The sequence below is a fragment of the Capricornis sumatraensis genome, chromosome 2, assembly GCF_032405125.1.
Source record: "Capricornis sumatraensis isolate serow.1 chromosome 2, serow.2, whole genome shotgun sequence".
NCBI lineage: Eukaryota > Metazoa > Chordata > Mammalia > Artiodactyla > Bovidae > Capricornis > Capricornis sumatraensis.
In genome coordinates this window covers 6,603,715-6,622,645 of record NC_091070.1, presented here as the reverse complement: position 1 = coordinate 6,622,645, position 18,931 = coordinate 6,603,715, and positions in this window count along the sequence as shown.

The following is an 18,931-nucleotide window of genomic DNA, read 5'->3' as shown; positions in this document are numbered from 1 at the left end:
ATCTGACATTATTCAAGCACTGGGAACAGGGTAGTTTAAAGCAGATATTAAAATTTGAAGAACATCTTAATCATGTGCCAATCATTTTCATTTAGTTCAATAAACTTTAAACAGATTGAAATTTATTGGCTCAGCATTTCCAAAAAAAGGATCAAAAAGATGTACAGAAGATGATGGATCTAGCTGGTACCCAAGAGCAAGGAGGACCAATGACTCTAACGCCTCTGAGACTCTCTGCTTCCTCCATCTTTTACCTGGGCTTTCCTCTGGCTGTCAGCTGGCATACAACCCTCACAGGAGTGGGGAGCCAGACCCACAGCCCCTCTTGAGTTTTGCGCCTCCATCCATAGCTTCTGCTATCAGTAGAGAACATACTTTGTCAGGTTCTGACTGATTTGAAATAGCCTGGAAAATGCCTTGAATTGACTAATCTTGAGGTTAGGCAATGATTCTCGGACCAACGGGAAGAGAGAGCCAAGGTAATGCTATGACGGGCTGAACTGTCTCCCCCATAAATTCATGTGTTAGCACTCTAACCCTAGCTCCTGAGAGTGAATGCACTTGGAAATAGGGCCCTTACAGAGGGAGTTAGGTAAACATGATGTCATCAAGGTGGGTCAAAATCCAAACATGATGAATATCCTTATGGGAAGGGGAGGTCTGGACACAGATATGCTGGGAAAGATTGAAGGCAGGAGGAGAAGGGCACACCACAGGACGAGATGGTTGGATGGCATCACTGACTCATGGGCATGAGTTTGAGCAAACTCCAGGAGATGGTGAAGGACAGGGAAGCCTGGAGTGCTGCAGTCCATGGGAACGCAAAGAGTTAGACGTGAGAGAGCTACTGAACAAAAAACAAAACCAAAAATACAGAAAGAAGGCCACGTGAGGACACAGGAAGGAGACAGCAATCGACAGGCCAAGAAGAGAAGTCCCAGAAGAAACCAACCCTTCTCACACCTTGATCTCAGACGTCTAGCCTCCAAAACTGTGAGAAAATGGGGAAAAAAAGAAAAAGTTAAGCCATGCAGCCTGTAGTAGTTTGTTACGGCAGCCCTTGGTAAATGAATTCAGAAATGGAGCAGAGGTCCTCTAGGGCACCAGAGCCTTACTCCAGCTCGTGCCATCAGCACAGAGGATACTCTGCCATGCCCTGCTTTTACGTGCCCTGGCAAAGGCTTCCAACTGACCACACCTGAGTCAGTGAATAATCTTGGACTAATACAGAGATGGACGCAGAGCGTTGTTTGGGCTGGTTGCCTCTGCCTGGACTAGTTAACTGTGGTCAAAGAACTACAGACAAACACGAAGTCAACTTCTATTGGATTGATGGAATTGTGTTTTAGAATAATTCAGAGGAAAAGTAGTACTGTTTCAAGAGGAATTAGGGTTTGGAATGTTAAAAAAAATAATATGTAAATTCACTGTAACAGTTTTCCAAAAATTCTAAGACTAGACATTCGAGTTTCTGATACTTTGCATGGGTATATTTAAATATTTAAAAGTTTTACAGATGATTCTGCTAATAAACTAGTTTATGAATCACTAATTTTTAGTCAAGATAGAGAATGATTTTATGACCTTTGGACTACAAAGAAGTTTTTAACATTGTTTTTCTTGTTTGGCATGACTAGCCAAGAATACACGAATTCCAGGTTAAAAATGATAGGTTAATTCCCAGGCAGAAAGGTATAAATGATAAAGCTTCACAATGAAACATGTAGGACACCTATGAAAATGGCTCTACATGGTTGGTGTTGAGACGTGTAGAGAAAACATCTTGAATTTCTTTGAATTTGACTGTACCTGACTTCTATCTTTGACAGGAATCTAAGTTGGACAGACGTTGGACAAACTATCATAAGAATAAGAAAATAGGTAAACAAAAGCATACAAAAACGTTTTTTTCCCACATCATTGAATGTAAAGGATAGCCATAGATTGTGGTAAAGCACCGACAAATGGATCTAAATCTTGAAGCTATTGCTAACATTTAAGCCAAAAGTGCTGGAATATATGTCCTGGGCATTTCACAACTTAATAATAGCTGAATTGAGTTTCTGGATAAATTCATGCAGAGCACTATAATCATTTGTTTTCAATAAGAAAACATGTTTGATTGAACTATTTTTACTTATGTTGGGGAGAGATATTTTTTCTCGTCTTTTCATGCTGAGTTTAATCATCATTTTATTCCTACCTTTTTACTTATGAATATTTTATGTATTTACGATAAGAAACTATTCGGGACTTAAACACTGAGAACAAAATAAATGAAAAGAACTTCACATTAAGATATCTCTGTCCACGGGGATGCTCTAGGCAAGAATACTGGAGTGGGTTGCCATGTCCTCCTCCAGAGGATCTTCCCAACCCAGAGATCAAACCCATTGCCCATTGTAGGCGGTTTCTTTACCATTCGAGCCACCAGAGAAACCCAAAAATACTGGAGTGGATTGTCATGCCCTCCTCCAGAGGATCTTCTCAACCCAGGAATTGAACCAGTTTCTCTTCCATTCCATGAGGATTCATTACCAGATGAGTTACCAGGGAGGCCCAAGGACAATGCTAATCCAAAATAAAAAATGAGTAATGGGGGCAATGACAAGAGATGCAGAAATTCTGCATTAGTGGAGTGGGCATTGCTATAAAGTGGTATGAGAACCTGAAGAAATACAGATTGATGAACTATACTCCCCAACTATGTGAAGCAAGTAGCTACTAGTTATAAGAAATAGAGATGAATCTAAGGTCATTTGCATTACATTGAAGATTTAGTGATGTCTGCTTCGCAGGTGGCTCTGTGGTAAAGAATCTGCCTGCCAATGCAGGAAACGCAAGAGACACAGGTTTGATCCTTGGGACAGGCAGATCCCCTGGAGGAGGGCATGGCAACCCTCTCCAGTATTCTTGCCTGGAGAATCCCATGGACAGAGGAGCCTGGTAGGCTACAGTCCATGAGGTCACAAAGAGTCAAATAAAACTGAGCAACTGATCACGCTCACAAGCAATGTTAGCCTGTGTGTGTGCTTGCTCAGTTGCCTCAGTCATGCCCAACTCTTTGTGACATGATGGACCATAGCCCAGCAGGCTCCTCTGTCATAACTTTCCTTCCAAAGAGTGTCTTTTAATTTCATGGCTGCAATCAACATCTGCAGTGATTTTAGAGCCCCTCAAAATGAAGTCAGCCACTGTTTCCACTGTTTCCCCATCTGTTTCCCATGAAGTGATAGGACCAGATGCCATGATCTTCGTTTTCTGAATGTTGAGCTTTAAGCCAACTTTTTCACTCTCCTTTTTCGCTTTCATCAAGAGGCTCTTTAGTTCTTCTTCACTTTCTGCCATAAGGATGGTGTCATCTGCATATCTGAGGTTATTGATATTTCTCCCAACAATCTTGATTCCAGCTTGTGTTTCTTCCAGTCCAGCGTTACTCATGATGTACTCTGCATATAAGTTAAATAAGCAGGGTGACAATATATAGCCTTGACGTACTCCTTTTCCTATTTGGAACCAGTCTGTTGTTCCATGTCCAGTTCTAACTGTTGGTTCCTGACCTGCATGCAGGTTTCTCAAGAGGCAGGTTAGGTGGTCTGGTATTCCCATGTCTTTCAGAATTTTCCACGGTTGATTTTGATCCACACAGTCAAAGACTTATTGATACAGTTTTAGAAGGGAAGGAAGAACTTGCTCTGAAGCAAAGTCCATGTTAGGGAAGGAAGGATGACAACTGTATGCCCCAGTCTTACCTGATTTTTAACAAAATGCCAGCATACTTTGGGGGCTCTGAATGTAATGGTTTCAAATATCAACTCATAAGTGAATCAATGAATGATAAGTGAATGAATGCATAGATAAATTTGGAAGCATCATACCAGATTATGAAGCCTTAGGCAGCAATCTTGAAATCATAGGAGAAAGGAGATATTTCAGCTTTGCTTTGGAACAGTAGTGAACAGCTGGCTGAACAGATGTTCTTTGAAGAATCAGATTTGGATTTCTAGTCCAAGCATAAGCTGAGGATTGGAATAACAGGCTCTTGGCAAAGTAAAGCTCAAGAGAATATGGTTGAGCATGTTTATCCAAAAACTAGCTGCCTTGCTCACCAGAGCACTGTGTCCAGAGGGGAAGTCTGTCCTGATAAAAGAGTACAAACCATCATGTTAGACCATTATCATGCTCAGACTTCATATCCGTGGTTCAGTTATAAAAAAGTTGCAGACAAGCTTACACCTTGCAGAGGTTTTGCATATTGTTGAAGGTAAAGATTTGAAGTAATAGCCCTTTAAGTTGCTGAGCACTTTATCCTATGAGTGAGTCTATATCCCTTGGGAGCCAATATCTCAAAAGGACTTCATTTCCCTACTTCCAAGAAGCAGAAAACATTGCGTTCTCATCCCTTATTCATGAATTCATAGTCCAGGGAATAAGAGTCCAAATGTTCTTCCTTCATATCCCATCAAGTCTTACAGGAAATTTACCATTATTTTTCTTCAGATACTTATGAAGTGCCTGCATGCATCTGTGCATGCTATGTCGCTTCAGTCTTGTCTGACTCTGCGACCCTAAGGACTGTAGCCCACCAGGCTCCTCTGCCCATGGGATTCTGCAGGCAAGAATCCTGGAGTGGGCTGCCATGCCCTCCTGCAGGGGATCTGTCTGACCCAGGGATTGAACACATGTCTCTTTACATCTCCTTCATTAGCTAGCAAGTTGTTTACCACTCTATCCAACTGGGAAGCCTATGAAGTTCATAATGTTGTAGGAATTATGGAGGATAAAGATGATAAAACTTGGTATATTCCTACATGGAAATTTTGGCTCTAATCCATGCTACTGTTGTTAAGTTGCTAAGTCGTGTCCAACTGTTTGCGACCCCATTGACCGCAGCCTGCCAGGCTCCTCTGCCCATGGGATTTCCCAGGCAAGAATACTGGAGTGGGTTGCCATTTCCTTCTCCAGGGTATGTTTCTGGCCTGGAGATCACACTTATATTTCCTGCATGGGCAGGCAGATTCTTTACCACTGAGCTACCTGGAAAGCCCAGTGGTGTGCTACATACAGGCTAAAAGAAGTGTAGTAGACATTGGAAATTAAAGGACTATTAAAGACAGATAAAATATTGCACTTCTGGAGTGGGATCATTATTATTATTATTTTTTCTGGGAGCAATAAGAAAGACCATATAATGAAAATAACATTTAGCCAGTTTTCAAGAATAGGTAAAATTTGACCTTGCGTAAAAAATAATAATGGAAGCATTTATTTATTGAGCTATCACTGCATGGCAATCATTGTCCTAGACAGTGAGGTAGATACCTGCATTATTTAGAATAAGCTAAGATGGTGTAATAAGGAGAATACAAATATTCACTTTCCTAAAGACTAAGAATATTCTGCCACTTTGCGATATCACATGATTTTCATCATTACATTAGCCATTACGTCTCAATAATAACCTTAAAATCTGATGTGGTTCAGTTACTCTACTTGTGCTAGCTTTTTTATGTGGGAAAAATATTTACTTATCATGTCTGTTTCTCCATGTAATGAGAGGAACTCTTTCATTAAGGTGGCACTGTGAGAATGGAGAGGTGGGCAAGGTATAATTTCATCATCTTTTTAAAATCCAAATCTGGGGATAAAAATAATGAAGGGGATGAAGAAGAGAAAGAAGGAATATGATTGTAATGTCTTAGAACATTAGAGATACATTGATAAGACTGTCAAAAAATAAGCAAGCACGGAAGACCTTTTTTAATACATAATATTTCTTAGTAAATAAGAACTAAATTGTGTATAAACAAACAAATATTAATGGATAATTGGAGAGGGTTGATAGATTAGTAACAAAGATAAAATAACTTTTAAAAGATGAAATTGAGGTGCTAGGTAGTTACGCACTTTCACATGTGGTATTTCTCTATTAGGAAAAGATTCTAAAAAACATCCAAAAAGGAGAGGGTATATGTATACATGGAGCTGATTCACTCTGTTATCAGAGATGAATACAACACTGTAAATCAACTATACTGCAATAAAGGTAATTTTAAAAATTTTAAAAAAAGGAAAAAATGATAAATTGCCCAAAACATTAAAGTTTCCCATTTGCAATTTTTCTAATTCAGTATTGCCACAACTTTGTCAATTTTCTTCACTAAAACTAGAGCCTAATAAACTGCTTTTAATTTTTGCAATTTTGAATGCATCCTTTTAGAGTGGAGCCAATTTTACCAACTAGCTGAGAACTTGGTCCTAATTAATTAGTTGAAATGGAAACTTTAGAAGTCTGTATTTGATATTCTCTTAATGGCTATGTAGGGATAGAAAAAAAAAAACATAACTGAAGCAAATCACTACAAAATTAGAAGCCAGTAGTGACATTTCTAAACTACAAAACAGCTCAAAGAAGAATAAAAGGGGGAAAAAAATACAAGCTTTGGATTCTGTATTTTTAATGTTAAAAGTGATTTCAGTCATCTTCTCACTGCCCTTTCAAGAAGCAATCAAAAAATGACATCAGACTCGGGGAAATTTGGAGGATCTAAAGTGACTCTTAATTCTACAATTTACAGTCTTCATTGCTTTAAGACTATCTTCTTTAACAGCAGTTATTGAACTGGAGGATTGAGTTCCAAAGGATCATTACATAAGACTAGCTGTTTTGTAATTTTTCAGAAAGTTTGAAAGAGTCACTTTTAGCAACTTCTAACAGATGCTAAAAATAACAATATATGTCAGTATTGAATACAGAGTTCTGAACCATTAAATTTAGGTAAAGCACTTATGCCTTAAGTTCAGGTGGCCACTGCTTGGAGGAGGGGGGTGGAAAGCAATAAAAAGGAATTTTAAAACCAAAGCAAAAAACATATTGGATGAAGAGCAGGGATTCAAAGTTAAATGTTATTTCCCTGGTCCCTATCCCCAGGGGCGAAGCAAATGTGTTTCCATAGTTTCAAAACAACTAGTTGAAAAGTGAATAACTGATTTTCTTTGCAAATATGCAGGTAAAATCATTTTAACTAAAGTTTACTCCTCCAATTCTTTTACCTTTAAATAAGTAAATAGTTTATATAAATAGACTTCCCTGGTGGCTCAGACTGTAAAGCATCTGTCTACAATTCGGTAGACTCAGGTTCGATCCCTGGATCAGGAAGATCCCTTGGAGAAGGAAATGGAAACCCACTCCAATATTATTGCCTGGAAAATCCAATGGACAGAGGAGCCTGGTGGGCTACACTCCATGGGGTCGCGGAGTCGGACACGACTGAGCAACTTCACTTTCACTTTCTTTCACTTTGTATAAAAGTAGAGATGGAGAAATTAAAATGATGATACAGGCATATAAGACTAACCAATGAATTAATGAAATTGAGAACTGAGAAAGAAAGGCAGAAGTTCAAAAGCATGCCTGAGAAACGGAGAGAGTCAGAGAGCCAAGAAAAACAGGGCACATAAAATTGTAGCTGGTATTAATGAATCATGAGAGGCCCTATCTTTTAGTGCATTTTTAAAATCTAGTCACACTCGTTCAATCAGGTGAAATAATAACTGATATTGACAACTTTGAACCAATGGGTGGAAGGATGCTGTGTCTGTCAAATAAAATGATTCAAAGCAGAATTAAAGTTAAGCTGAATGAGGGAGAGAATGAGCAAAAAAGTTGGAAAGGAGATCCCTAAGTGAATGTAGAAAGTGGCATTATATATTGCCTGCAAAATGAGGACAGATGAAGATTAATGGTCTGCAGATATTCTGCCCGTGCTTTTTCAGAAGATGGTTTTGCTTTATTTATCTTGGCTGCCACAAAGAAGTAAGGCTCGGCCATACACAGACATATCCCACATAGCAGTAGAAAGCATCTGTTTCAGAAATAGCTGTACTCACATTAGAGAAGCATATTATCTACATATATATGGTGGATAGAAATTTCAAGGTAATTATGTTTCTCAATGTTAATCTGTACTGTTTGTATGACACATTGTGGTTTTGTACTTTCCTTGGTTCTTTTGGACAAATCTCTTCCCACATTAAAAAGAATCTCAGATGCTTACACATCACAGAATCATGACATGTGGTTCTGTGTCTATAAATGCTGTCATAGGGGATCATTAACAGATTCTATAATGATTACCCTGCTGAAGGGAGCTACCAGTTAAAAATGGATAATATGAATCTGTTATCCTGAATCCATAAAATGATTATCACCCAGACCCTGCAGAATATAGTTGATGAGAAAAACAGACCAGCTCTGTCTTGCAAAATGCTGATTCCAGTGTGGTCTTAGTCTAAACACTATATACTAGGAGTAAAAATAATAAATTTGAATATATTTATAAAGCAGCTATCTCAAAGATGAATAGTATTCTGTTTATTATTTTAAGCCTATTCAAAAAATGCTAAAGATAACTATGCAATACATCATGTGTGTATTGCTTTACAGTTAACAAAATATTCACATTAAATGCAATTCATTTAATCTTAAAAAAATTTTCCAAATAGGAATTATTACTTTTAATATTTGTGGGATAAAAAAAGCTAAAATTGGTCAAGAGTACCGAAACAGTTTCAGCTAAAATGTGGAGAAGTTGAAATTTGACCCAAATTTCTCTAATTCCATCCTTTAATGAAGCTGAGTAAAATCTGAGTGCTTACCACCCATAAGATACAATACTGTGCTCAGCTTATAACATCATGATGGAACTAAAAAGTTCCCTCCCACAAAGAAAAGTTTGTCTCAGCAAGCAAGTTTCTAAACAGCTATTTAAATAAAATTTTGAAAAGACACACAAAAGACAAAAGCAAAAACACCAGTATTATATCAAGTGACCCATCTTAATTTGGTAAGTTTAAAAAAGGATTTTCTTGAAAAAGTAAGCCAAAGTAGGCATCTTGTAAGTTATTTAAAGTAAAAATGATTGTCTATTAAGGCTGTGGAGATACTGCACGGAGAATTCCCACATTTGGTGTAAATAGGACTTATGTGGAGAATGAAAGGCAGCTCATGCCAAAGGACTAATGAGAGAAGGAAATGGTTGGTGCCAGCTGAGGCGGGTGATGTTGGCAGGACAAGATCTCAGTGGACAGCCGCTGAAAAGCTTTGCTCAAGGAAGTGATACAGTGGTAAGATCAGATTTTGGTGCAAAGCAGAGAATGAATGCAAGTGGAATAAAAATGGAGATAGACACCTTTAAAAATGTGCAAAAGATCTAAAAAGCCACCTCATGTCGAATATTATAGATAACAAATAGCATATGAAAATATGCTTATCATCATATGTCATTAGGGAACTGTAACTTTAAACAACAAAGAGATACTACTACATATCTATTGGAATGGCCGAAATCTGAAACACTGACCTTATCAAATACTGGCAAGAATGTGGCATAACAGAAACTCTCATTCACTGCTGGTGGGAATGCAAAATGGTACTACAACATGGGAAGATAGTTTGTCAATTTCTTACAAAACTAAGTATATCCTTACCATAAGATTCAGCAAGAGCACTTCTTAGTATTTATCCCAGTGAATTAAAAGTTCGTGCCTACAGAAATATTTGCACATGGAAGTTTATAGCAACTGTATTCATAACTATCAAAACCTGAAAACAACCAAGATGCCCTTCAGTAGATAAATAAGGGATAAATAAACTGTAATAGTTATTGACAATAGAATATTATTCTATGTTTAAAGAATGAGCTATCAAGATATGAAAACATATGAAGTAAGCTTTAACGCACAATGCTAAGTGAGAGAAGACAATCCGAACCGGCTACATATTGTGAGTGCAACTATAGGACATTCTGGAAAAGTCAAAATTAGAGACAGTAAAAAATACGAAAGAGGAGGAACATTTAGAAGGCTGGAATCACAGCACCATCAGAAGTGACAGTGACCTGAAATGTTGCGCCCATATAGGGCAGTGAATTATCTATCATACATAAAACTGTCTAAACATAGTCCTCAAATAAGTACTGCAAAGAGTTTGAAAAATTAACTTACTGACATGAAAAACAATTGTGATTGAGTCATTATCTACTTTTTAAAAAAAAGTTTGTTAATTTATTTGGTCACACCACATGGGGTCTCTTCGCTCCCTGACCAGGGTCAAACCCTCAACACCTGCATTGGAAGCACAGAGTCTTAACCACTGACATCCAGGGACTTTCCCAGTCATTATCTACTTTAAAATTCCACTACTTCCCGATTAAAAACATACACACAATTTTAACGTGAATCAGTTCAGTTCAGTTGCTCAGTTGTGCCCAACTCTTTGCAACCCCATGTACTGCAGCACGCCAGGCTTCCCTGTTCATCACCAACTCCCAGAGTTGTGAATACTTTCCCCAATTTACCTTTAGTAACTTCTCTGCCTTATCTCCACCATCCCTCCCCAAAGTTACCTACCTTTAGCCTCAAGACTCACTGTTCTCCGGGACTGTTTGAGAAGTGCTGAGTCTCTACATATCTCATTGCTTCTGCCTAGGATACCTTATCCATCTGGTGAATGGCGATCTCTTCTAACAAGAATCAGTTCAAATATCACTTTGGTATCGAAACCTCAAGCCTTTCTCCATTCAATATAGTTTCTCCATCCTTAGATGTCCCATGATTTTTACATTCATCATTTCACTTATCCTACTGAATTATGACTAGATTGCTTAGCACCAAAGGTTTGTTCCACCGATCTTTGGTCCTCAAAGGCAAACTTGTTCCATTTTTAACTTTGTATACTCAGTAGATATGTTCTATACTCATGAGTTAAGTCTTCAGTAGACATTGAGATCATAAATTATTATCTATTCAAGAACAAAATACTTAGGAATCCAAAGTGAGTTGGCTGTTATATGGATGCATGGTTCTTAAATACGACTTTTCATACAGTTGAGTTTGCAGATGTGGAGACCCTGGTAAGGAGGGCCGACTTCAAGTTATATGCAGATTTTTAACTGAGTGCGTGTCAGTGCTCCAATCCCCATAAAGTCAACTACTATATTCCTAATATTCAAGCTATGACTCAAGCTAAAACGATGTTTTCTTAAAAAAACAAAACAAAACAAAACTGGTTGTTTTTATACAGCATAATGGTTGATAAGGGCTCATGTTCCTCTATTTTAAAATGTTTCATTATAGTGGTACAATTTTGGATCTGCATTCAGTTCAGTTCATTCACTCAGTCGTGCCCAACTCTTTGCAACCCCATCCACTGCAAGGCTTCCCAGGTGGCACTAGTCCTAAAGAACCTGCCTGCCAATGCAGGAGATTAAGAGACAGGGGTTCTATCCCTGGGTCAGAAGATCATCTGGAGGAGAAAATGGCAACTCACTCCAGTATTCTTGCCTGGAGAATCCCCTGGACAGAGGAACCTGACAGGCTACAATCCATGGGGTCACAAAGAGTCAGACACGACTGAAGCAACAAGCAACTTAGCAGGCATGCATGAACTGCAGCATGTCAGGCTTCCCTGTCCATCACCAACTCCCAGAGTTTGCTCAAACTCATGTCCATTGAGTTGGTGATGCCAGTCAGCCATCTTATGCCCTGTCATGCCCTTCTCCTCCTGCCTTCAATCTTTCCCAGCATCAGGGTCTTTTCTAATGAGGCAGTTCTTCCCACCAGGTGACCAAAGTATTGGAGCTTCAGCATCAGTCCTTTCAATGAATATTAAGGATTGATTTCCTTTAGGATTGACTGGTTTGATCTCCTTGCTGCCCAAGGGATTCTCTTGAGTCTTCTCCAACAGCACAGTTTAAAAGTATCACATCTTCAGTGCTCAGCTTTCTTTATGGTCAAGCCCTCACATGCATACATGACTAATGGAAAAACCATAGCTTTGACTAAATGGCCCTTTGTCAACCAAGTAATGTCCCTGCTTTTTAAGATGCTGTTTAGGATCTACATTAAATTGTTCCATATATCAGCACGTACTACTACAATTCTAGAATAGAGGCTGATAAACTACAGGCCATGAAACAAGTCTGGGCCAAACCTTGTTTGTATAAATAAAGTTTTATTGGAACACAGGCACACACATTTCTTTACATGTGGATGCTTTTGTGCAGCAACAGCTGAGTTGAGTTGTGATAGTGATGGTCAAGTCTGTAAAGCTAAAATATTTATTATCTGACTCACTACAGAAAAGGTTTGCTGAGCTGAGTACAGCTTCTGAGATCAATTTACTGGGTTTTCAGTTCTGTCCTGTCACCTATTAGATAGGTCATCTGGAGCAAATTATTTGGCTTTTCTATTTCTTAGTTACTTATCTAAAAGTGAGGATAATAAAATCAAACTGAGTTAATATAGTAGAGATACTATAAAAAATAAATGATTAAAGTCTTGCAAGGTAAATTATATATGATAAATTGTGAAAATGTGGCTATATCCCTACCATTAATAGGGATGATATTTTAGTATTTTATTTTTCCTAATAGAAAAATTGTCTAGGGTGGTAGAATTAAAAGTCACTGCAGTACATACAAATGCTTAGCAGAGTGCCTAGTGCAAGGTAAGATTTCAGTAAATGTTGACCTGCTAGTAGTATATATAATTTCTCTGAATAATCACTTATTTTGGGGGGGCTCCAAATTCACTGAAGATGCTGACTGCAGCCATGAAATTAAAAGACATTTGCTCGTTAGAAGAAAAGCTATGACCAACATAGACAGCATATTGAAAAACAGACATTACTTTGCCAACAAATGTCCATCTAGTCAAAGCTATGTTTTTTCCAGTAGTCATGTATGGATATGAGAGTTGGGCTATAAAGAAAGCTGATCATTGAACAATGGATGCTTTTGAATTGTGAGGTTGGAGAAGAAGCTTGAGGAGATCCAACCAGTCCATCCTAAAGGAAATCAGTCCTGAATATTCATTGGAGGGACTGAAGCGGAAACTCCAATACTTTGGCCACATGATGTAAAGAACTGATTCTTTGGAAAAGATCCTGATGCTGGGAAAGATGGAAGGTGAGAGGAGAAGGGGGGGATAGAGGATGAGATGGTTGGATGGCATCACCAATGCAATGGACATGAGTTTGAGTAGGCTCCAGGAGTTGGTGATGGACAGGGAAGCCTGGTGTGCTGCAGTCCATGGGGTCGCAAAGAGTAGGACACGACTGAGAAACTGAACTGAACTGAATCAATAAAAACTTTTGGAACCTTTCTTCAAAGTGATTTTGTTTTTAGCTTATACTCGCTGAGATAGCATTCATTTATACATTTACTGAGCTTCCCAGGTGGCACTAGCGGTAAGGAACCTGCCTGCCAATCCAGGAAACGCAAGAAATGTGGGTTTGAGCCCTGGGTCGGGAAGATCCCCTGGAGTAGGAAATGGCACCCCCTCCGTATTCTTCCTGGGAGAATCCCATGGACAGAGGAGCCTCCTAGGCTATAGTCCGTGGGGTCACAAAAATCGGAACATGACTATCTGAGCATTATATGTTTATTAGTCACAACTGAAGAGTGACATTATATTTGCATGAAAGTTTATGGACAATCTAATTGTAAACCAGTTAACTCCAGGTTACTGTGTTACTTATTTGGGGCCTATTTGGTATGAAGGTCAGACATTCTCTACAGTTTATCCTACACCTGCCTGGTGGGGGAGGAAAAAGCCACAGCTAGAGAAAGAGTAGTCAAGACTGGAGATTCTTGGGATGATATAAAACTCTTCAGCCAAACAACACACCCCTGAGTTAGGCTTCCGTTCAGTCCAGATGCCTTCTTATTCCATGCTGCTGAAAGTGACCGACAGCTCAGTCACATCCCAATCTTAAAATTCCTTAATCTTGAAATCATTAAATAAAAACTGGGAAAAGATCTGAGGCTCTAATATGCAAAGAGTTGTCTAAAAACAAGGCAAGCCCTTCATGGAATCAAGATACACTTGTCTAGCTCAGTTTTACAATGGTTTCATACAGGGGAACACTAAACATTTTGCTCAAGTTATTTTTTCCACCTGGAGTGCCCTGTCTAAAAATTCCTCATGGCCAAATTTTATTCGCGGTTCAAGGCTACTACATCTGGGAAGCATTTCCTGATAAGCCTCTCATTTGTATTCAGAATTCTAAAACTTTCATTTAATCATTTCTGATTTGTTTTTGAATACATAAAACATAGTGTATAGAATTCATATAATAAACTCTATTATGTACTAGATAGGAGCATATATGGAAACTCATATATACATATATATGAGTATATATATATATAAGTTTTCCAATAATTCTACTGAGAAGGAGGAAGGAGAAGAAGAACTTGCCCCCTGATGCCAAGAAATTGATTTTAACTTAGATCCCAACAATGTGACCTCTGGAAGTTCATCATCCCTTCTCCAGATTAATCTCAGGAGTCCAAATGTCCATCAGGTTCTCTCTTCTTGGCCATACAATTTTAGTCCAGCTTCTGCAAATCACATTGTGAGCCATCTTGGATAGTGAATTCAGCTTTTGGTTACTTTCCCACTATACTCAACCCCATTGTGTGTTTGTAAAGTTTACTCAGCGTTGGTCTCTTTCTTTGCTTTGGATGATCTTGAGAGAGTCACGAAGGGAGTGCACGTGGCCCTTGGCCTTCTGTGGTTTTGGCATCTCCTTTAGCTCTGTGGTCATGCATGGGTGTGAGAGCTGGACTGAGCAGAAGGCTGAGCGTCGAAGAATTGATGCTTTTCCAGATGGTGGAAAATTGATGGTGTTCCAGAAGACTCTTGAGAGTCCCTTGGACTGCAAAAAGGTCCAACCAGTCCATTCTAAAGGAGATCAATCCTGGGTGTTCTTTGGAAGGACTGATGCTAAAGCTGAAACTCCAATATTTTGGCCACATCATGCGGAGAGTTGACTCATTGGAAAAGACTCTGATGCTAGAAGGGATTGGGGGCAGGAGGAGAAGGGGATGACAGAGGATGAGATGACTGGATGGCATCACAGACTCGATGGACATGAGTTTGGGTGAACTCCGGGAGTTGGTGATGGACAGGGAGGCCTGGCATGCTGCGATTCATGGAGTCGCAAAGAGTCGGACATTACTGAGCAACTGAACTGAACTGAACTTAGCTCTGTCTCCTCCCATCCTCTTCCGCTGAGATTGTCCCTGAGAAATCCACGTTCTTATCATTCTATTATTTAAACCCACATGTCTTTTTTTTTTTAACAGTTGATATATAAAATTCAAGTTAATTTCCAAGGGCCCAGCAAAAGAAAGGACCCTTCTATTGAAAGGATTCAAGCCAACTCCCATCTAAAAAATAATCCAGTATATAGAGGTGAATGATGCCTCGTCACCACACCATTCTGTCTGTAACAGTCACATAAATACAATCAGGTTTAAGAGATCATCACGTCCTTCACCAGCACAAGAACAACTAGGCTAGAACTGTAGCTGTCGATCTCTCATTGTGTGTTGACTTTCACAGGCAAAGTAAATGAACCAAGCTAATAAACAAATTGCAGATTCCTCAAAGTCAAGTAATAGCTGTACATCTATCATCCTAACACATTGGTGGGCTCACGGGGCTACCTTATAAACTTTTGCTGGGGCCAAATATAGGACTAAAATATTGGAGAGCATTATTTGTGTTACTAGACACATTTTTGGATATTCTGTGAGTGTTTATAGATTAAATTAACTTATATTGCCCTTGCACACTGGGGGATTTCACTGAGCTTCATTATTCAGTTCTTTGTGTTAAGAAGGATATAAACAGAATAACACCCTACTGCCCTAAATGTTATCAAGTATGTGCCCCTTGTGTTGAATTGTTTGTCATTTATAATAATCCAATCTTAGATAAATGTCACATAATAAAAGCTAATTGTGCGGTTACTGGTGATATTAATGTTGTCTGAGTCAGAGGAGGGAGATGAATTACTTCATGGGGAAAAATAGTAATGCCCAAGTGGATGGAAGACTAAGATAAAATGACCCCAAGTTTAAGTTCTTAGAAGAATGGCATTTCAAAGTATGAATCTGGTTTCCTGTGGGATCATTAGAGTTAGCTAGAGACTTAATTTTTTTAACTGTCTTTATTTGAGGTTAATAAAACAGTAATTCATATGAATCATTAAATTGTGTTTCTAGAAAATTAAGTCAAATTGTGGAAGGAGTGGATTTTTCAAAGATGCAACATTATTTACTCTCAGTTTAATTTGTCAAAGTACCTTGCTGGTATGTGGCAGGTCAGGGGTGGGGGTGGGGGAGTGAGAAGAACTAGCGTGGACGCAGTGGCGGCATCTTACTCGCATCGAGTGTGCATGTCATCTCCATATAGAAATACTGGGAGCCAAGGTTAAGCACATGTCAATCATTTCGTAGAAAAATGAAATCAGTCGAGCCAATCAGGCTTAGTCTCTCGGTTTACAAGGGCTTCCCTGGTGGCTCAGTTGGTAGAGAATCTGCCTGCAATGCAGGAGACCTGGGTTCCATCCCTGGGTTGAAAAAACGCCCTGGAGGAGAGCATGGCAACCCACTCCGAAAATCAAGCCTCAGGAGAAGGAGGAAGGAACCAAGAGCTGAAGTGAGACCGAGGAGTGTAGGTGATCTTCCTTCTCCATCTCGTGGTCCCCGTGAATAGGCCCGATAGTCTGCACCTCTATTACAGGCACTGGGCTTCACACTTGTGATTCATTTTCTCCTTAAAGCTCAGCACACTCCCTCGAGATGGACATTATTAATATTCTTCCTCTTTATGTGATGGAGCTGTGTCATCAGAAGTTAATTACTCCAAATCATGTGCCTAGAGAATGGCGCAGTACAAATTTCAAAATAGGTTTTAAAGGCTGTTTTCAATGCCGGTAAGGTCTGAGTGGTGTATGGGAATATAAGTGGGAGGCTTATTACTCATAGCAGGTTCAGAAAACAAAAATGAAAGTGTAGTCTATGCCCAAAAAGAGGGAAAAAATAGGTAATGCAATTTTAAAGACTGATCATGCTTTTGAAGAAAATAAGTTATTGACTGACATTATCTCAATTGATGCTCACAATAATTCTGTGAATCAATTGTATAATCAAAAACTTACCACTGAGGAAAATCAAGCTGAGAAAACTTAAATAACAGCACAAAATTATGATTTTATTTATCCTGAAGCCATTCAATCCAGAACTGCAAAACCCAAGACATAATGTATCACATGGGGATCATTTATTTGTTTATCATTAAAGACAAAACCACATAATAATATACGCACAAATTCTTCTGAAAGTAATTGAAATAGTGACTATGCCCATGAATTTATTGTTTATCTATTGGTTGGGTGTTTGGCCTCAAAACAGATACTCGAATGATTAATAAGACAATATTGTTACTGCTCTGAAGGAATGAATAATTTTTTGTACCAATAAAATAATGGAAGGACAAATAATTCAGAACCCAGATAATTTCTGAATGTAGTAGAAAAGATTAGAAGCTCTGGCTAAACCTACAAAAGATGGCATTCTAGGTGAAAAAAATTAACCAAAGCAATTTACAGAGTGAGCCTTTGCATGAGAAGATGGACTCTACTGGGCATTTGATAAATCTTAACTTATAAGTATAAATTCTAAAAAAGAAAGAAAGAAAGAATAAGCAATTTAAGAGGATCTTAAATGGGCATTTCATGAAGTTTATAATTGATCTGCTAGGCAACGTATAAGTGCAGTATAAGATATTTACAGTGATTCTTTAAAATACATATTAAGACCTTGAGAGCACCAGGTTCCTGTAGTTTTCCTTGTAAATTCTGTTGAAATTGGCCTGGGGAATAGCACAGTTGCTTAAATTAAAAATGAACTAAAAGATCATAAGTAAAAGATAATGATTAATAGGCTGTAGAGGCTTCTGGGGAAATACCGAGTGGACCTCTTCAGGTTTGGTACTAATGATCTGTAAGAAAGTGCAGACAGCATGTTAATGAAATTTTTTGATAACATTCAATTGGGAGAGGCTGGAACATAATTCAGGTCAGAAAAATAATTGTTATAGAAAAGACTATGATGAAGTTAGGAACATGAAGGAGATAATAAAATGGCATCCAGTGACCCTAAATTCTAAGTAGTATATCATAAGACAGATTTTCAAAGTAGCAAAAGTAGAGGACATCAATGAGAGGCTAACAAACTACCTTGGAAGCCAAGCGTGTAATGCGGACTATCTCCAGGACACATGCACATGGTTGTTTCTATATGACTCAGAAAGAGTACTGAGACCATGGTTCTTAGAAAAGAAATATTTTTTTGGTGCATGGGGGCCTATTATGTGTGTTGGAACTACTGAAGCAGTGAGTAGGTCACTGGAACAGGGGGCGTCAAATTTATCTTCTAGTTTCTTTCTGGTGAAGTGTATGCATAGATTCATTCCAGGCAGGTGAAATGAGAACACCAGTTTTCAGAAAAAAATTTTTTGTGCTCAAAGAGAGAATTATGGCCTGCCTGAAGAGTGACGTATCATAAAAATAACTGAGATTCCATATTATGATAAATTGAAACCTAAAAAGAGAGAAAACTAACTAGGCTCATTTAAGAGGTAAAAGAAATAAAATGTTTTTCTCTGAAAGCCCTTAAGAACAAAAGTTACATCATGTTAATTTCAACTTGAAAGGCTTTCTTTTTAACTAGACTTTATTTTGAGGTTTATCCCAATACCCATAGCTACAATGACAAGCATTATTAAGCAACTCCTTTTTCACATACAAGGAATTATTATTTTATTATTAACAACAGTCTTGTTTAGAAATCTTGACTTAGGACAGCACTGTAATTAAAAATAAAGATTCTGAAGCCAAATCTGAAGTCAAACGTTGGTTCAACAATTATTTAGTTATGTTATTTGGGGCATGTAATTGAACATGTATTGGTCAATGTTCTTATGTACTCTAGTATAACTAGCTACCTCAAAGATTCAATAAGAATTCTGGGGTCAAATAAGATTTACTTGGGGATTAAATAAGAAAATACATATA